Here is a 22,637-nt window from a genome sequence, read left to right as displayed (position 1 = left end):
GAGTGGCTCAGGAAGAAGCACATTAGGGTCATGGAGTGGCCTAGCCAGTCACCAGACCTTAATCCCATTGAAAACTTATGGAGGGAGCTGAAGCTGCTAGTTGCCAAGCGACAGCCCAGAACTCTTAATGATTTAGAGATGATCTGCAAAGAGGAGTGGACCAAAATTCCTCCTGACATGTGTGCAAACCTCATCATCAACTACAGAAGACGTCTGACCGCTGTGCTTGCCAACAAGGGTTTTGCCACCAAGTATTAGGTCTTGTTTGCCAGAGGGATTAAATACTTATTTCCCTCTGCAGAATGCAAATAAATTCATATACATTCCACAATGTGATTTTCCGGATTTAATTTGTGATGTGCTATCTCTCACTGTTACCAATAACCTACCCTTCAATTATGGGCTGCTCATGTCTTTGTCAGTGGGCAAACTTACAAAATCAGCAAGGGATCAAATACTTATTTCCCCCACTGTATGAAAAAAACATTTTTCCAGCCTCTATGCCAGCCTCAAATGTCATACCCAGCTCCATCACAGCAGTATGTAGGTCCCTGGAGCAGTTTTTAGTGGGTGCAGTGCACTTCAGGCAGGCGGACCCAGGCCCATCCCCCCCCCCCCCCCCCACCTGTTACACTTGTGGTGGTAAATGTGAGCCCTCCAAAACCTACCTGAAATCCACTGTACCCACATGAAGGTGCCCTCCTTCACCCCTTAGGGCTATGGTAGTGGTGTACAGTTGTGGGAAGTGGGTTTTAGGGGGGTTGGAGGGGGTTTGGGGGAGCTCAGCACCCAAGGTAAGGGAGCTATGCACCTGGGAGCAATTTGTGAAGTCCACTGCAGTGCCCCCTAGGGTGCCCAGTTGATGTCCTGGCATGTGAGGAGGACCAGTGCACTATGAATGCTGGCTCCTCCCACAACCAAATGCCTTGGATTTTGTCATTTTTGAGATGGACATCCTCAGTTTCCATTATCGGCGAAAACCGACGTCGCCCATCTCTAAGGTCGACCATCTCAACATTTAGGTCAACCATCTCTAAGGTCGACCTAAATGTTGAGATTTGGGTGTCCCCAACCATATTATCGAAACAAAAGATGGACATCCATCTTGTTTCAATAATACGGGTTTCCCCGCCAATTCGCCGGAACGTCCTTAGAGATGGTCGTCCCTGTTCGATTATGCCCCTCTTAGGGTCAGATTCAGTAAATAGTACTCAAAGTTAGGTGCTGATGTTCTGGAATTTTCTTGCCTTTTCTTTTGGGTCTGCTTATTTCTGTGTGTTTCTGTGAGTTTCTACTGATAGTGGCAAGACAGGAATTTCTGGCTGACCACAAACTGACAAGACCATTGCTATGACATCCCAACCAACTGTCTTGTTACAAACAAATTGATAAGACCCCCCGTTGTCATGACATCCCAACTGTTTGTTAGTGGTGTGGCAAGGACCCTAAAGCCCTTTCACAGGACTCCTATGTACTTGCAGGATTGCTGATTGGGTGATATATGATGGGAAGGGTATATACTGTAGGTAACTGCTCTTCTAAAGAGACTCTGAAATAGTCCGGTTGGCAGAAGAGTTTCATATCCTTGCCACAGCCTATTTCCTGGGGGGGTATTCTCCCCCCCCCCCCCCCCAACCTTGTAAAAACAAATTCTTTATAGCTAAGAATCTTTCTTTCATTCATTCTTTCTTTCTTCCTTTCTTTCTCTTCTTTCTGGCTTTCGCTCTCTTCACTCGACTGAAACGGCACTTGCCAAAGTCTCCAATGACCTGTTACTGGCCAAATCTAAAGGTCTCTACTCTATTCTCATCCTCCTCAACCTATCTGCTGCTTTTGATACTGTTGATCACACCTTACTCCTTGATACATTATCCTCTCTTGGATTCCGGGGCCCTGTTCTTTCCTGGTTCTCTTCCTATCTCTCCCAACGTACTCTTAGTGTATACTCTGGTGGTTCCTCCTCCACATCTATCCTGCTAACAGTCGGTGTACCCCAAGGATCTGTCCTTGGACCTGTCCTCTTCTCCATCTATACCTCTTCCCTTGGTGCTCTGATCTCATTCCATGGCTTTCAATACCACCTTTACGCTGATGATACCCAGATCTACCTCTCTGCACCAGATATCTCAGCTGAAATCCAGACCACTTATCACCTCTACCACTGCAATTTCCCCACCCCTAGCTGTCTGTTCGTCTGTCCAATTTAGATTGTAAGCTCTGTCTTTTCATGTTCATTTGTACAGCGCTGCGTAAGTCTAGTAGCACTATAGAAATGTTTAATAGTAGTAATAGTAGTAGTAGTTCTTTCTCTCTGTTCTGTGACCTTTGTATGAGAAATAAACTTTCCTTCCTTCTTTTTCTCTTCTTTAAATAATTAGTCTGATTACTTATAATTACTTATAATATTAGATTTTGTAAGTTTGTTACAACTTGCAACTGATAACTGATGCTGTGCTGTGCTGGTGAGTAAGAATAAAAGGCCTTTTCCTTTAATTCTTGTCCAATTATTTTCCTATAATATTTTCTAACATGTTTAGAGAATAACAACCAAATGCGCAGCCTACGACAAAATTGGTGACTCCAATGTTTAGTGGCGCGCTATAATTAACAAGAATTAATTTTTTTTAATGATATTTTTTTCTTGCTCCATGTTTAGTATTTGGTGTTCATAATTATTATAATGTAGCCCAGAAATTGTCCTGAATGAGTGGAGATCAGGAATAGTGCTGAAAGAGTATAAGAGAAGTGAAAGCTGTCTGATCAACGGTACCCAGGCCCTTTTGTCCCCCAGTTTCACCACAATTCATAATAATATAATTGCTATTCTGTTAGGGAAGATATTCTTATGTTATTTGAGCTCTGTTTCAAATCTTAGTTCACATTCTTTGAATTTTGTCTTTGTTCCTAATGATGTTTCCTTTTTGTGCCCTGAGTCCTTTGATTACTAAAGCTACAGTCCTTTATAAAAAAAAAAAAAAAAAAGAAAGCATGGGATTTCTAAAAAAAGAATTCCTTCTTTGTGGCCACAGGAGGCTTCTTCAGATCTTTGTCTCTTTAAATGTTTGTTTGCTTTCATAGCTCTAAAGCAACTGTAACTAGGGAAATATTTTCATTTTAGTTGTAGGCAGTTGCAACTGTGTCAATTGGTAAAGAATTGTTATTGTTTCAGGATTTATAAGTAAGAATAACAGAGAACGTTTTTAAAACATGGGTTGACAGAAATGAATGCAGAGGGACAGTAGGCTGTTGTCCAAATCTACAGTTTATTTGATACAGTTCTGTCACTGTTTCTTTTGTGTATATGATTTCTAGATAATAATTTTGTTTTCCTGTCAGGCTTGCTAAGAATTCTACAGTTTTACTTTCAGGAGTAATTAGTCCACATTCCAGTATGAAAATTTATGGTGGTTTTCCCCTGCATGCTTTAAGACATAAGCATCGCCACACTGGGACAAACCAAAGGTCCATCTAGCCCAGCACCCTGTCTCCGACAGTGGCCAATCCAGGTCACAATCACCTGACAAGAACCACGGAGCAAAGCATTTTGTACTACTTGTCCCAGGAATAGTGCATTTTCCCTACGTCCATTTAATAACATTCTATGGCCTTTTCCTTCAGGAAGCCATCCAAACCTTTCTTAAACTCTGCTAAGCTAACCGCCTTAACCATATTCTCCAGCAACGAATTCCAGAGTTGAATTACGCGCTGAGTAAAGAAACATTTTCTCTTATTTGTTTTAAACTTACTGCACTCCAGCTTCATTGCATGCCCCCTTGTCCTAGTATTTTTGGACAGCATAAACAGACGCTCCATATCTATCTTTTCCACTCCACTCATTATTTTATATACCTCTATCATATCACCCCTCAGCCACCTTTTCTCCAAGCTGAAGAGCCCCAGCCGCTTTAGCCTTTCCTCATAGGAAAGTCATCCCATCCCCTTAATCATCTTTGTCGCCCTTCTCTGCACTTTTTCAAATTCCACTATATCTTTTTTGAGGTGCGGCGACCAGAATTGAACACAATACTCTAGGTGCGGTCGCACCATGGACCGATACAGTGGCATTATAATATCCTCATTTTTGTTTTCCATCCCTTTCCTAATAATACCCACCATTCTATTTGCTTTCTTAGCCACAGCAGCAGCATACTGAGCAGAAGATTTCAACGTATCATCAATGATGATGCCCAGGTCCCTTTCTCATTCCTTGACTCCTAACACCGAACCTTGCATGACGTAGCTATAGTTCAGGTTCCTCTTTCCCACATGCATCACTTTGCACTTGCTCACATTGAACGTCATCTGCCATTTAGACGCCCAGTCTCCTAGTCTCGCAATATCTTCTTGCAACTTTTCACAATCTTCCCGCGATTTGATGACCTTAAACAACTTTGTGTCATCAGCAAATTTGATAACCTCGCTAGTTACCCCCACCTCCAGGTCATTTATGAAAATGTTAAAAAGCAACGGTCCCAGCACAGATTCCCCCAGGGACTCCACAGGCTTGGCTGGAACAGGATTCTCAAACAGGATTCAGGATTCTCAAACAGGCTTGGCTGGAACAGGATTCAGGATTCTCAAACAGGATTCAGGATTCTCAAACAGGCTTGGCTGGAACAGGATTCTGGAACGGGCTTGGCTTGACTGGAACTGGATTCTGGAACGGGCTTGGATTAACTGGAACGGGCTTGACTGGAACAGGATACTGAAAGGGACTTGGCTTAGCAGGGAACTGGGACAGAACTAGCTTAAACATGGAGCAGAACCTGGCTCAAACACATACAGGAACAGAAATTGGCAGAAACAGAGCTCAAGAGCCAGGAAGCAAACATGGCAGGCAAAGGATTAAGCAGACTAAGTGAAGACAAACAAACAAAGAAGCAATGTGCATACCAGCATCCACAGCTGAAAGGGAAAGGCCAGGCAGATTGAGAGGCAGCAGACACACCTGTATAGCAGTGAGGTAATTAGGGACAATGCTGGCTTCCACAGACTCTCAGAATTAACAGACAAGAACTACACACACAGGAAACAGAACAGGGAAAACAGAAAACAGAGCTTGGCTTAAACACAGAGCTTAACTATAGCAAGAGTCAAAAGCAGGGCTAGACTAAAAGCAGGAGCCAAGGGTAGAGTTAAACAGATACAAACACCAAGGACAGGATGTGGCTCTAGAGCCAGGCTTTCAGGATCAAGGTACAAAAGCAAACACACAGAAACAAAGCAAAGCATTGAAACACAAGACTCAAAGAAACACAGAACAGACATTCAGGAGCAAGACTCAGGAACAAAGCCAAGCAGGGATATGACCTATACAGGTAACACAGAGGCAAATTAAGAGACCTTGTGCAAAGGCAACGTAGGAAAACTCCCTGGGACCTTATAAAGGAGTCTACTTGTGATGATGTCACAAGTAGAAAAAGAAGCAGAAGCAGTGATACCAAAGCGTGGCTTGGCTAACAGGAAGAACAACAACAGGAAATGAAGCAGAAGCAGGGAGACCAAAGCGAGGCTTGGCTTACAGGAAGAACAACAATAGGAATAAAGGCAGACTGGAGAGGTCACAGAGAAACAGTAGGTCTGAACATAATGGCACGGCCACAACCGTGACACGTACTAATTTTGATAAAATGGGTGAATACCTGAAGAAGGAGCTGTTGGCGTGGAAAGGCATAGGAGAAGTGGAAAATCAGTGGTCCAAGCTAAAGGCTGCTATAAATATGGTGACTGATCTTTACGCGAGGAAAGTAAACAAAAACAAGAGAAAAGGGAAGCCTATGTGGTTCTCCAAATAAGTAGCTGAAAAATAAGAGCAAAAGAGGCTTTGTTCAAGAAATACAAAAGAACACAACGAGAGGATCACAGAAAAGATTATCTGCTTAAACTCAAGGAAGCATAGAGAGAAATATGAATAGCAAAAGCGTGAGCGGAAGAAAAAATGGCTAAAGATGTAAAGGGAGGTGACAAGACCTTTTTCAGGAGAAAAGAGAGGAATGGAATTGCAAGACTGAAAGTTAATGAGAAGCTATGTGGAGAGTGAGGAGGATAAAGCGAATGTGCTAAACAATTCTCATCGGTGTTCACGAAGCAAAATCCTGCTGAAGGACCGCGATCGGCTTCCGAGGGAATATCTGGGAATGGAGTGGATACTGCTCTGTTTACGGAAGAAAGAGTTTATAAACAGCTGGAGAATCTGAAGGTGGACAAAGCAATGGGGCCGGATGGGATACATCCCAGGATACTGAGGGAGCTCAGGGAGGTCCTGGTGGGACCTCTTAAAGATTTATTTAATAGATCTTTAGAGACAGGAGAGGTTCCGCGGGATTGGAAATGAGTGGATGTGGTCCCTCTTCACAAAAGTGGAGACAGGGAAGAAGTAGGAAACAACAGACCGGTAAGTCTCATGTCGGTGGTAGGAAAAATAATGGAGTCGCTGCTGAAAGAAAGGATAGTTGACTTTCCAGAAGCCAACAGACTACAGGACCTGAGGCAACATGGCTTTACCAAAGGAAAATCCTGCCAAATGAATCTTATTGATTTCTTTGACTGGGTGACCAAAGAACTGGATGAAGGACATGCGCTAGATGTAATCTACTTGGAGTTCAGCAAAGCCTTTGATACGGTCTCCCACAGAAGACTTGTGAATAAACTGAAAGGACTGAACTTGGGACCGAAAGTGGTGAACTGGATAGGTAACTGGTTGACCAACAGGTGGCAGAGGGTAGTGGTAAATGGAATCCGCTCGGAGGATAGGAAGGTGAGCAGTGGAGTTCCTCAGGGATTGGTGCTGGGGCCTATTCTGTTTAAAATATTTGTGGGAGATGTTGTTTAAGGGCTGGAAGGAAAGGTTTGCCTTTTTGCGGATGACACGAAGATAGCCAATAGAGTGGCTATCCTGGAGGGAGTAGAAATAATGAGAAGGGATCTTCAAAAGTTAGAAGAATGGTCAAGGGCCTGGCAGTTAAAATTTAATTAATAAACTCTGGGGAATTAGTGTCACTTCCGGTTTCCCTCTTAATATACTTACAGATTATATAGAAACCTAGTTCCTCTGGCCTGTGGGTTAAATGGAGTCTTTCTTTGTGGGTGTGGTGGTCCTCAGTGCTGGGTGCATTGTGGTGGAGCTGGTGAATAACTTCTCTGACTGCACCGGCGTCCACCATCAGAGCACTATGTATCCCTACCTCCCTACCATTTGTGCTTTGATTTTTTTGTGGATCATAAATTGTTCCTAGCAGCTTTGTATATAAATGCTACACCTCTCCAGAGCTTCTATGTGTAGCTATATTTCAATTCTTTATACTTTGCCAGCAAAAGTTTATGAGAAAGTCCACTTCTCTTGTAGGGATATGTTGTCTCTATATAGTGCCACTGGTGGGCTGGAGCTCAAATCATTCAATCATTGTTTTCTTTTTGCTCATGATGTGCTCCCTGCTTCCCTCAGTGGTGTTCAGCGTGTTCCCTATCTCGGTGATACGATTCCCGTTCCCAATATGCTCACATGTTTCGCATTACATGTCGTCAGGGGAACGAATAACTGAAATAAAAAAAATTTTGATTACTTACTCACTATTACATATTATTTCTTCTATTTGTCTCTTAGATAATTGATCCTAAGCTTTTTACTTCCATTTTTCGGCTGTCCTGTGGTGTGGACCGATTGACAGTCTGCCCCAGGTTGGTAAAACGCCGGCACATGTGGGAATAGTATGCGAGACTGCGCATGTACCGGTAGGGATACATGGTGCTATGATGGTGGACACTGGTGCAAGAGTTGTTCATTGGCTCTACTGCAGTGCACCCAGTGCTGAGGACTGTTGCACTTATGGAGAAAGATTTTGTTTGGTTTATAGGTTAGAGGAACTAGGTTTCTATATAATCTGTAAGTTAAAATTTAATGCCAAGAAGTGCAGAGTGATGCAGTTGGTGTGCAGAACCCCGAAAGAGAGATACCGAATAGGAGGGGAGAGATTAGTAAGTTTGACTCAGGAGAGAGATCTTGGGGTGTTGGTGTCAGACGATATGAAGGTGAAGAAACAATGTGACAAGGCGACGGTCATGGCCAGAAGGATGCTAGGCCGAATAGAGAGGTCTGTGCCCTGAAAATGACAGATACAAATCAAGGTAAGGTATACACAAAAAGTAGCACATATGAGTTTATCTTGTTGGGCAGACTGGATGGACCATGCAGGTCTTTTTCTGCCGTCATTTACTATGTTACTATGTAGTTACCCCCGCCTCCAGGTCATTTATGAAAATGTTAAAAAGCAACGGTCCCAGCACAGATTCCCCCAGGGACTCCACTAACTACCCTTCTCCATTGCGAATAGTGACCATTTAACCCTACTCTCTGTTTCCTATCTTTCAACCAGTTTTTAATCCATAACAATACACTACCTCCGATCCTATGACTCTCTAATTTCCTCTGGAGCCTTTCATGAGGGACTTTGTCAAAAACTTTCTGAAAATCCAGATACACAATATCCACTGGCTCACTATGATGAAATATGTGCATGTGTGTCCTAAGACTGACATAGCCAGACCAGTGGAATATAAAGAAATATTTTCTTTCTTCTTTTGATTATTTGCATGCACTCCACCTAGACTTTCTTTATTACCTGCAGAAATAAAGAAACTCCATGGAGTATTTAAACAGTACTGTACAACCTTTTTTTCCTACTTCTGAAGTGGCTATGCCATGTTATTAATTTGTGCACATAAGAAGTACTTCTAGCTCTAAGAAACAGTTTGGGTAATTTACTTGGATACCATACATACTTGTATATGACACCATATTTATTTGCAGGCTATGCCCAGTCCTGAATTCCAATAGCCTGATTTGATTTAAACCCTCTTGATTCTTTGTCTTTTATTTGTTTTTCTGTCTTTATGTTACACCTTACATACAATTCTGACTTTTTTCCCATTTTGTGGGTAGTACAATCAGTACATATAAACAGTTTCTCTCTTTATTACATATTAGCTGTGTATACAATTTGATAACATATTTATTTTCTGCATTCCCTAATAGCCATGTTAGCTACTTGGATTCTGTCTCTTATCAACATTTTTAATACAATAGTTACAGCTAAATTGTAATTTTGTGCCACACTCAGTACAAAATTAGGGTCTCTTTTTCTTCACTGGGAAGAATCTGCGCTAACTGCTATTGAATAAAGGGTGCACCGGGCTGAGCGCTCTTTATAGAATAGTGACTAGCGTGGATTCCCGCACCTAACCTTGTGTACGAAGATTCACGCCAGCTGGAATCTGATGTAAATGGTAGCACGCAACCAATTGCAGTTGGACGAGTAAATAACCCTATTCTATAATACTGCACCCAAATTTTGGGAATGCCCCTCCCATGGCCATGCCTCCTTTGAGTTGCATGTGAGTCAATTTCAGAGCACAGTGTTAAAGAATAGGGTATAGGCAGATGGTCATGTAACCCAAATTAGCGCCAATTAACCTCAACAGTTGATTGTTAATGCCTCATTAATTAATTTGGGAACCCAACCCAGGGGATAGTGACAAAGGCAACAAAAACATAATTCAAGCTCTTATCTGTTGTGCACCACCTTGGATGAATCTCTTCATAAAGGTGCTTATTAAATCTTAATAAATATATACATTTTGCTTGTATGAGGGTTCATTCATAAGTTATCACAGAAGCCAAATTTGCAACTCAACAACAAAAAGTAACTCTCCCTTGACAAACTGAAGGAAATTGCTTAATATCTAGGGTGCTAAAGCACCCACTGCACCTATTGGCACCCTCATGAGTGATCAGTTAAAAAAAACGAGAACACAACCATAAATCAACTTCCTATTTTAGTAGCTTTGCTATCATAAAATTTGAAGGCTATAGCATGCAGCTGTCATGCCCTTCATCTTTTCTCTGTGGTCTCCAGCCTCCAGCAGCATTCTGTGCAAAGAAAGATACGTTTACTTCTTGGAAACCCAAAACTTCCTTTATAGTTCTGCCAGTATTTAAGAAAATTCCTGACTCCCAGCCACAGAATTGCCAAGGGGTCCTGATTTTTGAAAAGGAGATTTTAATACTTGCATATAGCCCCGCCCAATTCTGCCTTGGCCCTACCAACTCTACTTCATGGCTCCACTCCCTGGCACACCTCAATCCCACAGTCATTGCAGAAAATATTTTATTTACACCAGGGTTGGGTAAGAGGGAATGTTTCAGTTCACTCTATTATACTCCCTATCCAGCATCTATTCCCTGGTCGTCCCTGGTTTTCGGCGATAATGGAAACCGAGGACGCCCATCTCAGAAATGACCAAATCCAAGCCATTTCGTCTTGGGAGGAGCCAGCATTCGTAGTGCACTGGTCCCCCTGACATGCCAGGACACCAACAGGGCACCCTAGGGGGCACTGCAGTGGACTTCAGAAAAAGCTCCCAGGTGCATAGCTCCCTTACCTTGTGTGCTGAGCCCCCCCCAAACTCCCCTAAATCCCACTCCCCACAACTGTACACCACTACCATAGCCCTTAGGGATGAAGGGGGGCACATACATGTGGGTACAGTGGGTTTTTGGTGGGTTTTGGAAAGCTCACATTTACCACCAGAAGTGTAACAGGTAGGGGGGGGATGGGCCTGGGTCCACCTGCCTGAAGTGCACTGCAGTATCCACTAAAACTGCTCCAGGGACCTGCATACTGCTGTCATGGAGCTGGGTATGACATTTAAAGCTGGCATTGAAGCTGGCAAAAATATTTTTAAGCTTTCTTTTTAGGGTGGGAGGGGGTTAGTGACCACTGGGGAGTAAGGGGAGGTCATCCCTGATTCCCTCCTGTGGTCAACTGGTCAATTCAGGCACCTTTTTGAGGCTTGGTTGTGGGAAAAAAAGGGACCAAGTAAAGTCGACCAAATGCTCATGAGGGATGCCCTTCTTTTTTCCATTATCGGCCGAGGATGCCCATCTCTTAACCACGCCCTGTCCCGCCTTCGGTACACTGCTGACACGCCCCCGTGAACTTTGGTTGTCCCCACGACGGAAAGCAGTTGAGGACGCCCAAAATCGTCTTTCAATTATGCCGATTTGGGCGACCCTGGGAGGACACCCATCTTCTGCTTTGTATTGAAAGATGGGCGCCTTTCTCTTTCGAAAATAAGCCTGAATATCATAAACATACTGGGATAACTATGGATGATGTTTAACATTTAGAAAATCTATTATGAATGAGAAATTGTACATGAAGCAAAGAGAAAGTTAATGGTAAACAGAATAATAACCAATTCAGGTAATAATTAATTGTTTGAGATATGGTCGTTAAAGTAGTCTGGCTTAACTTACATTTTTTTAACACAAATTTGAGATATATTATATGCTTCAGGCAGATGATCTCCAATTGTATAATTGTTGGGAAAGAAATTAATTTAGGGCATGGCAAATTTGATCTTATGCCTTAAAGAAACTGCTGACTGGATGACTGGTAACTTGTTCATGTTTAAGTTCATTAACATAACAGTTATTAGATTTGACAGGCCTAGTTAATTAGAGTAAAACAATTTTCTATTCTCGGGTGGACTCTCCGTTACCATTGGAAGCCATGTACATAAATCTATACTCGCCATGCTACTTCACATTCAACAAATTGTAGGAATCTGTTTTTACCATTTTATTCACATTCATCAGTTGTGCAATCGCAAGCTTGACATGCTACTTTGATTGGACTGCCTATGAAAAATAGCCCCATTTAGTTCAAAATTCTTAAAGACTGCAGATTTAGGGCCCTGCTTACTAAGGTGTGCTAGCGTTTTTAGCACGTGCATAAAATTAGCGCGTGCTAACTGTGTAGGCGCCCATAGGTATATTGTGGTCGCCTACACAGTTAACACGCACTAATGGTTAGCGAGCACTAGAACCGCTAATGTGCCTCCAGTGCGGCTTAGTAAAGAGGGCCCTTAGAGAGAACATAACACCAGAACTGGTGCAACTTCACTGGTTTCCATTTGAAATTTTGTATTCATTTTAAGATTTTATGCTTAATCTTTAAATCCTTGAGAGGGAATGGAGTCCTGTATTTGAAGGAACCATATTTATTTACCTATGCCGTATACACTGCCCCCTGTTGCCCACTGTGCCATTCATTCTGGCAACCCCAACATGTTTTATTGACTCATTCAACTATGGCACGTTTAGAACTTAAGCATGTGTCTCTATGCCATGTTTCTGCTATCTTTTCTTCTTTTGCAACTAATAATCCTCGGTGCATATTGGGGTCCTTTTACAAAGGCATGCTAGCATTTTTAGCGCTCGCTAAAAATAAGCATGTGCTAAACGCTAGAGATGCCCATATATTCCTAAGGATATGAATTTCCAAGTAATCAAGTTGACAAATAATAATAACCCCCCTCCCCCCCAAAAAAATTACATTAAACTTAAATAATTTAAAGAAATAGAGTGTTCATGCTAAGTTCTACATTGCAGGACTGAATGGATTTTTGTACTCTTCAGTGTAAGCATTGCACACTCAAAAAATGTTGAAAAATTCTATAAAACAAAAATCTTCAAACATTCAAATGCAGTTCAAATTATCAATACCTACAATGAAACTTTCAAAAGATAATTTATCATTTGCAACATCCAACATAAGAACTGGAAACACTTCCCTTCATTAAAATGTCCACTGGCTCAATTAAGCCATCAGTTCCTCTACCTTCATTCCTACTACTACTACTACTATTTAGCATTTCTATAGCGCTACAAGGCGTACGCAGCGCTGCACAAACATAGAAGAAAGACAGTCCCTGCTCAAAGAGCTTACAATCTAATAGACAATGATACAACATTTAGCCAATAATGGCTTCCTCAGAGAGACAATCCTTGCACTACAGGAACATTTAAAAAAGCATACAAACTTAAATAATTATAATGATATGAACATTAATTACAATATTGTAAATGCAGCACAACAGACTATTATCCTATAATGTCGGACACTACTTTAAAAATTCACAGATAACACATCTATCAACTTGCAATTCAGCATCTGAACTTCAATGTTAGAAAAAGAATATTTATTTATTAGGATTAATTAACTGCCCCTATGAAGAGATTCACCCAAATTCATTTTAATGGCAGGGGCCCACAACAAGTTTTGTTTTAATCAAAGGAGGTAATAAGGAAGATAAAAGACTAGTTACTATTTTAGCCTGCATCATCCACTTTAGGAGTCATGCATTTACCACACTTTCCTTGCAAAAAGTATCTCCTGCTGTTGCTCCTTATTCTACCCCCTCAAAGCCTCATATCATAATTCCTAGGTCTGGAATGGCCCTCATATTGAATAAGGCTTATTTCCTGTACATTCTTAATATTTTTGGTCATCTTCATGTCTCTATCATATCTACCCTGTTTCTATTCCCCTCTGGGTTATTGATATTTAGATTCTGAAATCTCATCTCAGCACTTTTGAGGTATATTCCTTACCAGGTAGACCTTTTCTGGATCATCTCAATTGTCTATGTCCTTCCAGAAGTACAGCCTACAGAAATGGATGCAATACCCCAGGTGAGGTTTCATCAAAGACCTATACAACAACTTCATAACTTTCTTTTCTTCTACTAGTACAGTATGCTCCATATAAGTTTTCTAGTTCTGGCCACCGCTTTGTCAAACTTTAGAGAAGTACTCAGAGATAGCACTCATGTGCAGCTTTGTTGTAACTCTCTCATGAGAAAAGAAACATAGTTTGGAACAGAAGGGCACACTTCCCTGTAATTTATCCAGTTGCAAACTATGCCAAAATATTTCACAGGACCCCACAGTCATCCACAACGGAAAGATATTCAACATAAAGGAATCTTTCACTTGCTCATCTTCCAATGTGGTATATATCATTCAGTGTAAAAAATGTAACGAAGGATGCTATATTGGAGAAACAGGCCAGATGCTTAAGACAAGATTCAATTTACATAGACATCACATGAACAATACTGGTGCCAGTAGGGTTTCCACGCCTGTTGGTCAACATTTTACAGGACCAGGACACTGTACCAGTGACTTCACAGTGAGAATCCTGAAAGGTAACTTTAAAACCATACAAGAACGTAAGACCTTTGAAGTCAGAATGATTGAATATTTTAACACCCAACAGAAAGGACTTAACAAGGATCTGGGGTTCCTAGCCCATTATAAACCATAAAGCTGTATTTCTCTCCACCCCTCACCTATCCACACCCATCCTGGATCTATTGAAATGGGTTTAACATCCACCGCCACCCGTTTACGGATTAACACAGCCACCCTCCTTTTCCTCCTTTGCACCTCTGCAGATACACAATCTCCCACCCACCACTTCTTCAGCTTAGTATGTTCCCCTTGGCTGAGGTGAGTTTCTTGCAGCAGTGCTATATCTATTTTGTGCCTCTGTAAATGTTGTAAAATTTTTGTCCTCTTTCTCGGTGAGTTAATCCCTCCCATATTCCAAGTTACTAGTTTAACCATGATCAATATGTAAGCTTAACAGACTTGTCATTGGAACTTTTTTTAACATCAAATCCCAGGGAGGCATCCCAGCCTATGCCCTCCCCCCCGAACGGGCCACATCTATCTACCCATTCTTCCGCTTGCCCTTAATGTCACACCCTCCCATGTTCTCTTCTGTCCCTCCTTCAGATCCCTGAGTTGTCTTATTACAGTAGTTGGCTCCCCCCCTTCCAAACCCTCCCTTCCTTCTCTCCCATCCCACCCTTTCACATTTAACGCCTCCTATCTTCCCCCCCTCCCTTGACAATCATTCCTAATGTGTTAAACATCTAACATCCAACTTCTTCCCTTCTGATTAAAATCAACTAGATTCTTTAACTAAGGGAATTATTTTGGAGACTTACCCCCCTCTAGCCCAGTTTTACTCACAAATCTCCATTCTCTCCCTGAGACCCATAAACCAAATCAAACAAACATTCCCCTTAAGACGCTTTCTATTCTTCTGGTGATAGAGTCCATCTCAGCACTATTTGCACTCTGTCTTTTGAGTCCCATTACTGAGCTCTCTGTGTCTAAACCTTTCGCTACCAGAAACCTGTGTGACTGATGTTCGTCCTCTCTCCTCGAGTTGAAATACTGGAAAAAAGATAAGTCTCTCCTCCAGCTCACGGCGGTGTGTCTCTGCATGCTCCTTCTGCATTCTCCTGCTCTAGTTAAGGCAAGAATCCCTGCGCCTCCTCCATCGATTCAAATGAGTTTGTGGTCCCATTATGCATGATTTTCAGTAACGCCGGTTACATCAGAGTGAATCTTATTTTCATATTGTATACAGGGCCGGTCTTAGCAAGTGCAGGGCCCTATGCAGACCAATTTGGTGGGGCCCCATCCTAGCCCCGCCCCTGCCCTAACTCCACCCCTACCCTAGCTCCACCCCATTGATAAGATTATTCAATTTTTAGAACCTTTTTTATTTATGAAATTTCAAATAAAGACAAATGAAGCTAAACTTGTACAGAAAAACTGATTGAAATAATAAGCACAATGCTATCATGAAACCTCCCCTCCCCAGAAATTATTCAGTTCAAGTCCACTACAATTAGTAGTTCTAATTCTCATAACAAAGGAGAATAAAGGAAAAATATTAAGAAAAGATCCAGTACTTTCAAATTCCCCTATTACTCTGTAACCCATCAAACTAGAGAGGCAACACTGAGATCCCCAAGTAGCCAAAAAGTAAGTGCATAGGTTCCCATTAAAGACAAAACCACAACACATTTACAGTAGCAAATTTTTCCATAAACAGCTATATTGAAGATAGACTGACTGTCCTAAATCTAGTCCTCTGCTCCTGGGTGTGCTGCTTTGAAATCAGCTCCCCCTGCTGCCGCGAAGCTTCCATGAAGGAAGAATTGACTTTTGTATCTGAATGTAACTCGCCTTGAGCTACTGCTGAGAAAGGCGTGATCTAACATCACATCCCAAAGACTAGTACCACACATAATAAAGTGATATAAAACACAAAAATTGTCCTTAGGACATTACCATAATAGCACTAACTTCCAGGAATCACACAGCAAGGGCATCAGCGTAAACAATGCAATATCAATATTGGAAAACTAAACAAGCCGGATTAGAACAGATCAGCCCTACATAGACATTCAGTGTTAACAGAATACCTGGTCTTTCACACATACAGAACACGGATAGACCCTTACCAGGTATAGAATAAGTAACCATGAACTAAAAATGGAAATATGTAGGCAAAAATGCTTATGGATTAATTTACAGCAATATAACTAAGCATACCTCAGATGTACAGTCATATGTAAAGTATTTAAATTTTCTTGAACCCATATTCTTAAAAATACACTAATATGATTTTAGGAATATGACAAAATGTAAAGATAGCAGATGTAAATTTTAAAATATGACATATTCCAATTACATTGCAAATTAACAAATAAAAATAAAGCAAAAAAATGGAAATAAGGCATTTCTTCTTTCCCCCTTCCATCTAGCGTATCCCCCTCTCCCCATTCATCCAGTGCCCCCCCACTCTCCCATTCCAACCAATGTGTCTCCTGTCTCCCCCTTCCGTGTCTCCCTTTCTGTCTCCCCCTCCCCCTTCCATCTAGCATGTCCTCACTCCTCCCCTTCCATCCAGCATGTCCCCTCTGTCTCCTCCATTCAGCTTTTCCCCTTCTCTATCTCTACTTACATCCAGCTTTTCCCACCTCTCCCATCTTACATCCAGCATGTCCTCTTTGTCTCCCCCTTTCAACCAGCATGTCCCCTCTCTCCCCTCTGTCACATGATCTTTCATCCAGTGTTTCTCTCTCTCTTTCTTCCCTCCATCCAACATCTCCCACTCCCTCCCCCTTCCATTCAGCATTTTCTCTCTCTCTTTATCCTTCGGTCTCTCCCCTCTCTCTCTCTCTCTCTCCTTATTCACCCTGTCCACCAGTGTCTCAGTGTCCAAGTCTTTACCCTCCCTCTATAGTCAGCATCTCTCCGCTTGCCCTATGCTCCCTTCCATGGTCTGCATTTCCTGTCTATGTTCCTGTTCCTTTCCATGTCCAGCTTTTTTCTCTTCTCTACCCTCTGTACCCCAACCCTTGGTCCAGCCTCTCTCCCTCCCTCACTCATAGTCCAGCATCTCTCCTCCTGATCCAGTCTGTCTCTTCTCTCCACCAATCCACCCAGACCAGCATTTCTCCACATCTTTCACCTCCCCTTTGCTCCAGCAGGTCTCTCTTGTTTCCTTCCCTCTGTTTCCCCTATCTCTCTCTTCCTTCTATACATGGTCAAAATCACAGAGAAATTAGGACTTACCAGCTGCTGCTGCTATTTTCCCTTTAGTCCACCAGACCAGCAGAACCAGGCTGTGGGTGTGCCCAACTACTGAAAGTTGGAAACAGATGCCGCTTGAGGAAGGAAGTTGTGTCCGGCGGGCTGCACGTCGCAGGGGTGGATGGGCCGCGCGTCATGGGGGTGGGCGGGACACGCGCTGCATCAGCGCCGCGGTCAGGAGGGCACGGGATGACAGTGCATCGTGGGACTCGTGGCGCTGGGAGCACAGAAGTCAGGAACCAGGAGGCAAAGAGAGAGCAGCCTCATCTAGCTGGGTCTGGCGGCGGCCAGTGGTGGGACTTGGAGCGCCGCAGAATCATTGAAGGCAGCACCCGGAGGCCAGAGCAGGATGGAGGAGGCGGAGTCGAGGCGGCCGCGCGGGGCCCCCTTAAGCGCGAGGCCCTATGCAGCCGCCTTGGTCGCCTCAGCCTAAAACCGGCCCTGATTGTATAATTTAGCACAAATTGGGGAGAAAACGCGCCGTTTCCCAGCCACTCCCACCAAATAATCTTGAAAGCATAGGATCCTTTTCTGTTCAAAAAGTAAAACATTTTCCTTCCTTGAGTTGCTTATGATGGAAATTCAGCACCTTCAATATAATCACTCTGGGCCTGGCGGGGCACTTTCTCTGTGAGCCAGCGCTCCAGTACCGCTGTCAGGTCCTTGCCGCCCAGATTTTCCGGTAGCCCCACCAGGCGTAAATTGTTTCTCCTGGAGCGGTTATCCAGGTCTTCTACTTTCTGTTCCATAGCCTTGAGTTGTTTTTTCAGATTTTTTTTACACCTCCTCTACCTCCGACATCCTGTCTTCCACATCACTTGTTCTAGTCTGGAAGGCCATGCATTTTCGAGTTAGATCTTCCATTCAGGAGTGCAGTTTTCCCAATTTTGTATCAATAGGGGTTAATCGTCTTTCTAGTAAGTCCTCCAGCACTGTAGTCATCTCCATCGTTATCTCTGCTACCCACGTGGAAGAAACTGAGGTTCCGGCTGTACTGGGTGAGGACGCCATCTTAGGATCCGCCATTTTCTGTCTCAGCTTATCTTTATGAGACATTTTTGCTGTCATCTTCCACCCACGTGTCTCACAAATGGCAGTTGGAGCTTCAGCTCCGTTTCCACAGTCAATTGCTTAACACTGATGGGTCCTCGAATGGCCCGGTTTGTGGGAGGGAGAAGATCGGGGCCGGAGAGCTCCTCACTTGCGGCTGCTGTCTGGCATGGTGTCACGTGATCTCCCCCCTATTTTAGTTTTATAGTAGAGCCTTTTGGACTGTCTTATTGCATATTTGTATTTTCTTTGCATTAGTTTCCATGCATTGAAAGTAAGTTCATCTTTTTTTTTTTCTCCATGCCCGTTCAAGTTTTCTGGAAAGAGTTTTTAGTTTTCTTAGTTCATCATTGAACCAAGGCATTTAGTCTTGTCTTCTTGATGTTCGTGTTCTTACAGGAGCTAAAACGTTTAATATGCTTCTGCATCTTTCGTCCCATTCTGACGAAAATCCTTTGGTTTAAGCATAGCTTTATTATGGATATGTCTCATGCAAAGAAAACTCTTCAGATGTTCTACTTGATGATTCCAGTTGTATACCATCAAGAATCACAAGAGCTGGCACAAGGTCCCAGTGCTTGCTCCGTAAAGCAATGAAGGTTAGGAGCAATACAGAAGTAGCATTCACATGTCTCTCATAGCTACTAAAAAGACTGTCTCTAAGGAGGATGAAACACTCGTTCCAATCCAACAATCAAGCCTCTAAGGCTCATTCCAATGGAGGAATAGAAAACACTCCATATTATATGTGAGATATTGGGACAGACCTGTCTTACAAAGAGCATATCCCATTTCCATCTGAGCCCCTACAGAAAAAAACACTGCAAATTTAAGATACTATACTTACTACACTAACCTGTAACATCAAAGTCTCCTTTAAAAGGAAATATTAGAGTTGAACAATGATTCATGAAAGGATTATCAAAATGGACTTCCATTAAGAAGTGTTATCTTACTTTTAACCCGCTGTTAGTAACTAGATCTCAATGAAGAAAATGGGACCTGTGATTAAATAGCATGAATTGTGATAAAATAAAACTTCTTAATGGTAACTCAAATTAATTACTGCATGGTTTTATGGTCAAGTGGGCTAATTCTTAATTTTGCTGATTTGTGTCTTTTTGGATCTAGTGCATCAAGATATCAATATTTATCTACGGACAAATGGACTAAGCAAAAAGTCAGTGAATTGCACAGTTTGGTATGTGATTGAACAGGCTATCTCCATTGCCCACATGGACAACTGGGCCAACCACTTCAGATGTTTAGTTTAGTTTATTCAATTATATCCTGCATATAACTATGCAGATAACAGGGAAACATACACAATCCCAAACAAAATAGTACAAAAACATACAAATTACAATTTAAAACAAATTTTTAAAAATTCTATTTTCTCCAAAATAAAATTAACCTCTAGAGACTGCTACAAAAAAGTACCAATAATTCTCAGTTCTAGAATGCTAAACAGAATAAGTGTGTTTTTAGTAATTTTTTTAACTGACTAGTATCTATCATACTACTATTACTACTACTACTTAACATTTCTAGAGCCCTACTAGGGTTATGCAGCTTGATCTGTCCCAGCAAAGAGTTTCACAATTGAGGATCCACTATGGATAACATTTTTTGCCTCGTTTCTTCAAAATGAATTTTTCATAGTGCTGGGATGACCAATAAACCTGCATTCATCAATCTTAACATTCTTGTGAAAAATGTATTAGCCCACATCTGTAAGACCATCCAACTATGCCCTTCAGTCTTAGGAATTTGTATTTCTGTCGATGATAGCATAACCTCATCACAGAGAAAGCAAACGATAAGATTCAAATGTGCATTTTTTTTCAGTATGGCCTGGAATAGCATAACTATCAAGGAGGTGCAAAGCTTACATAAGTATTGCCACACTGGGATAGACCAAAGGTCCATCAAGCCCAGCATCCTGTTTCCAACAGTGGCCAATCCAGGCCACAAATATCTGGCAAGATCTCAAAAAAGTACAATACATTTTATGCTGCTTATCCCAGAAATAAGAAGTGGATTTTCACCAAGTCCATTTTAATAATGGTCTATGGACTTTTCCTTTAGGAAGCCATCCAAACCTTTCTTAAACCCCACTAAGCTAACCGCCTTTACCACATTCTCTCTGATTTGTTTTCAATTTACTACTTTCTAGCTTCATTGCATGCCTCTTAGGCCTAGTATTTTTGGTAAGAGTAAACAACCAATTCACGTCTACCCATTCCACTCCACTCATTATTTTATAGACCTCTATCATATCTCCCCTCAGCCGTCCTTTCTCGAAGCTGAAGAGCCCTAGCTGCTTCAGCTTTTCCTCATAGGAAAGTCGTCCCATCCCCTTTATCATTTTTGTCGCCCTTCTCTGCACCTTTTCTAATTCCACTAATACCACTATATCTTTTTTGAGATGCGGTGACCAGAATTGAACACAATATTCGAGGTGCGGTCGCACCATGGAGTGATACAAAGACATTATAATGTCCTCATTTTTGTTTTCCATTCCTTTCCTAATAATACCTAACATACTATTTGCTTTCTTAGCCGCTGCCGCCACCACACACTCAGCAGAGGGTTTCAATGTATCATCAACGACACCTAGATTCCTTTCTTGGTCGGTGAATCCTAACATGGAACCTTACATTACATAGCTATAATTTGGGTTCCTGTTTCTCACATGCATCACTTTGCACTTGCTCACATTAAACGTCATCTGCCATTTAGATGCCCAGTCTCCCAGTCTCTTAAGGTTCTCTTGTAATTTTTCACAATCCTTTTGCGATTTAACAACTTTGAATAACTTTGTGTCGTCAGCAAATTTAATTACCTCACTAGTTACTCCCATCTCTAGATCATTTATAAATATGTTAAAAAGCAGCAGTCCTAGCACAGACCCCTGGGGAACCCCACTATCTACCCTTCTCCATTGAGAATACTGACCATTTAACCCTACTATCTGTTTTCTATCCTTTAACCAGTTTTTAATCCACATCAGGATACTACCTCCTATATCATGACTCTCCAATTTCCTCTGAAGTCTTTCATCAGGTACTTTGTCAAATGCCTTTTGAAAATCCAGATGCACAATATCAATTGGCTCACCTTTATCCACATATTTGTTCACCTGCCTTGACCTCCGCTTGGACCTGACCTTTATTGAATTGCCCCCAACTCCTGGTCACCTCTTGACTCCTCCTATCAGTCCCTCTTCCAAGTCCCGCTGGCCGCCCGAACTCAGGGGCTCAACCCCTGGGGAACGGTGTTTGTGGGTGAAGCATAGGGTTTTCTGATTGCTGACCTATGGACCAGTGCAAGAGCTCACTTGCTATTCCTGACATTGTGACAGAAATGTAATAGATTGGTGAGGGAAGATTTCCCTTCACTAAATCCATGTTGGCTTTGTCTCATTAATCCATGCTTTTGAATATGTTCTGTAATTTTGTTCTTTATAATAGTCTCTACCATTTTGCCCGGCACCAATGTCAGGCTCACAGGTCTATAATTTCCCAGATCTCCTCTGGAACCTTTTTTAAAATATCGGTGTTGCATTGGCCACCCTCAAATCTTCAGGTACCATGCTCGATTTTAAAGATAAATTACAAATTATTAACAATAGTTCTGCAAGTTCATTTTTCAATTCTATCAGTACTCTGGGATGAATACCATCCGGTCCAGGAGATTTACTACTCTTTAATATGTCAAATTGCCCCATTACATCCTCCAGGTTTATAGAGATTTCATTCAGTTTCTCTGACTCGTTAGCTTTGAATACCATTTCTGGTGCCGGTATCTCTCCCACTTCTTCCTCGGTGAAGACCGAAGCAAAGAATTCATTTCATCTCTCTGCTAAGGCTTCATCTTCCCTGATTGCCCCTTTTACCCTTCAGTCATCTAGCGGTCTAGTTTTGGTTACAGTTGTCTTATTCTTTGCAATAAATTGAAACATAATAGTGTAGGTTTCTCCTCAAATGTATCCATTACTAGAAGCATCAGAGTCTATGTCTGACATTGAGTGATAGGTAGAAGAGACTAAGAGGCTAATGGTTCATAGAATCTTGCTCAATTAGGAAATATCTCAAGAAGAGAGGTATGAATGAAAATTGTGAGCCTTCATGCTCTAAGGCGGTCTTTTACTAAAGCTTAGCTCGAGTTATCTGTAGTAGGGCCCATTTTATGCCTATGGGCCCTGCTTCAGATAACGTGAGCTAAGCTTTAGTAAAAGACTCCCTAAGTTCCTTCTTGCTCATCGATTCTCCTGGAAAGCTGG

The sequence above is a fragment of the Microcaecilia unicolor genome, chromosome 7, assembly GCF_901765095.1.
Source record: "Microcaecilia unicolor chromosome 7, aMicUni1.1, whole genome shotgun sequence".
NCBI lineage: Eukaryota > Metazoa > Chordata > Amphibia > Gymnophiona > Siphonopidae > Microcaecilia > Microcaecilia unicolor.
Note: the sequence above shows the minus strand (reverse complement) of the source record.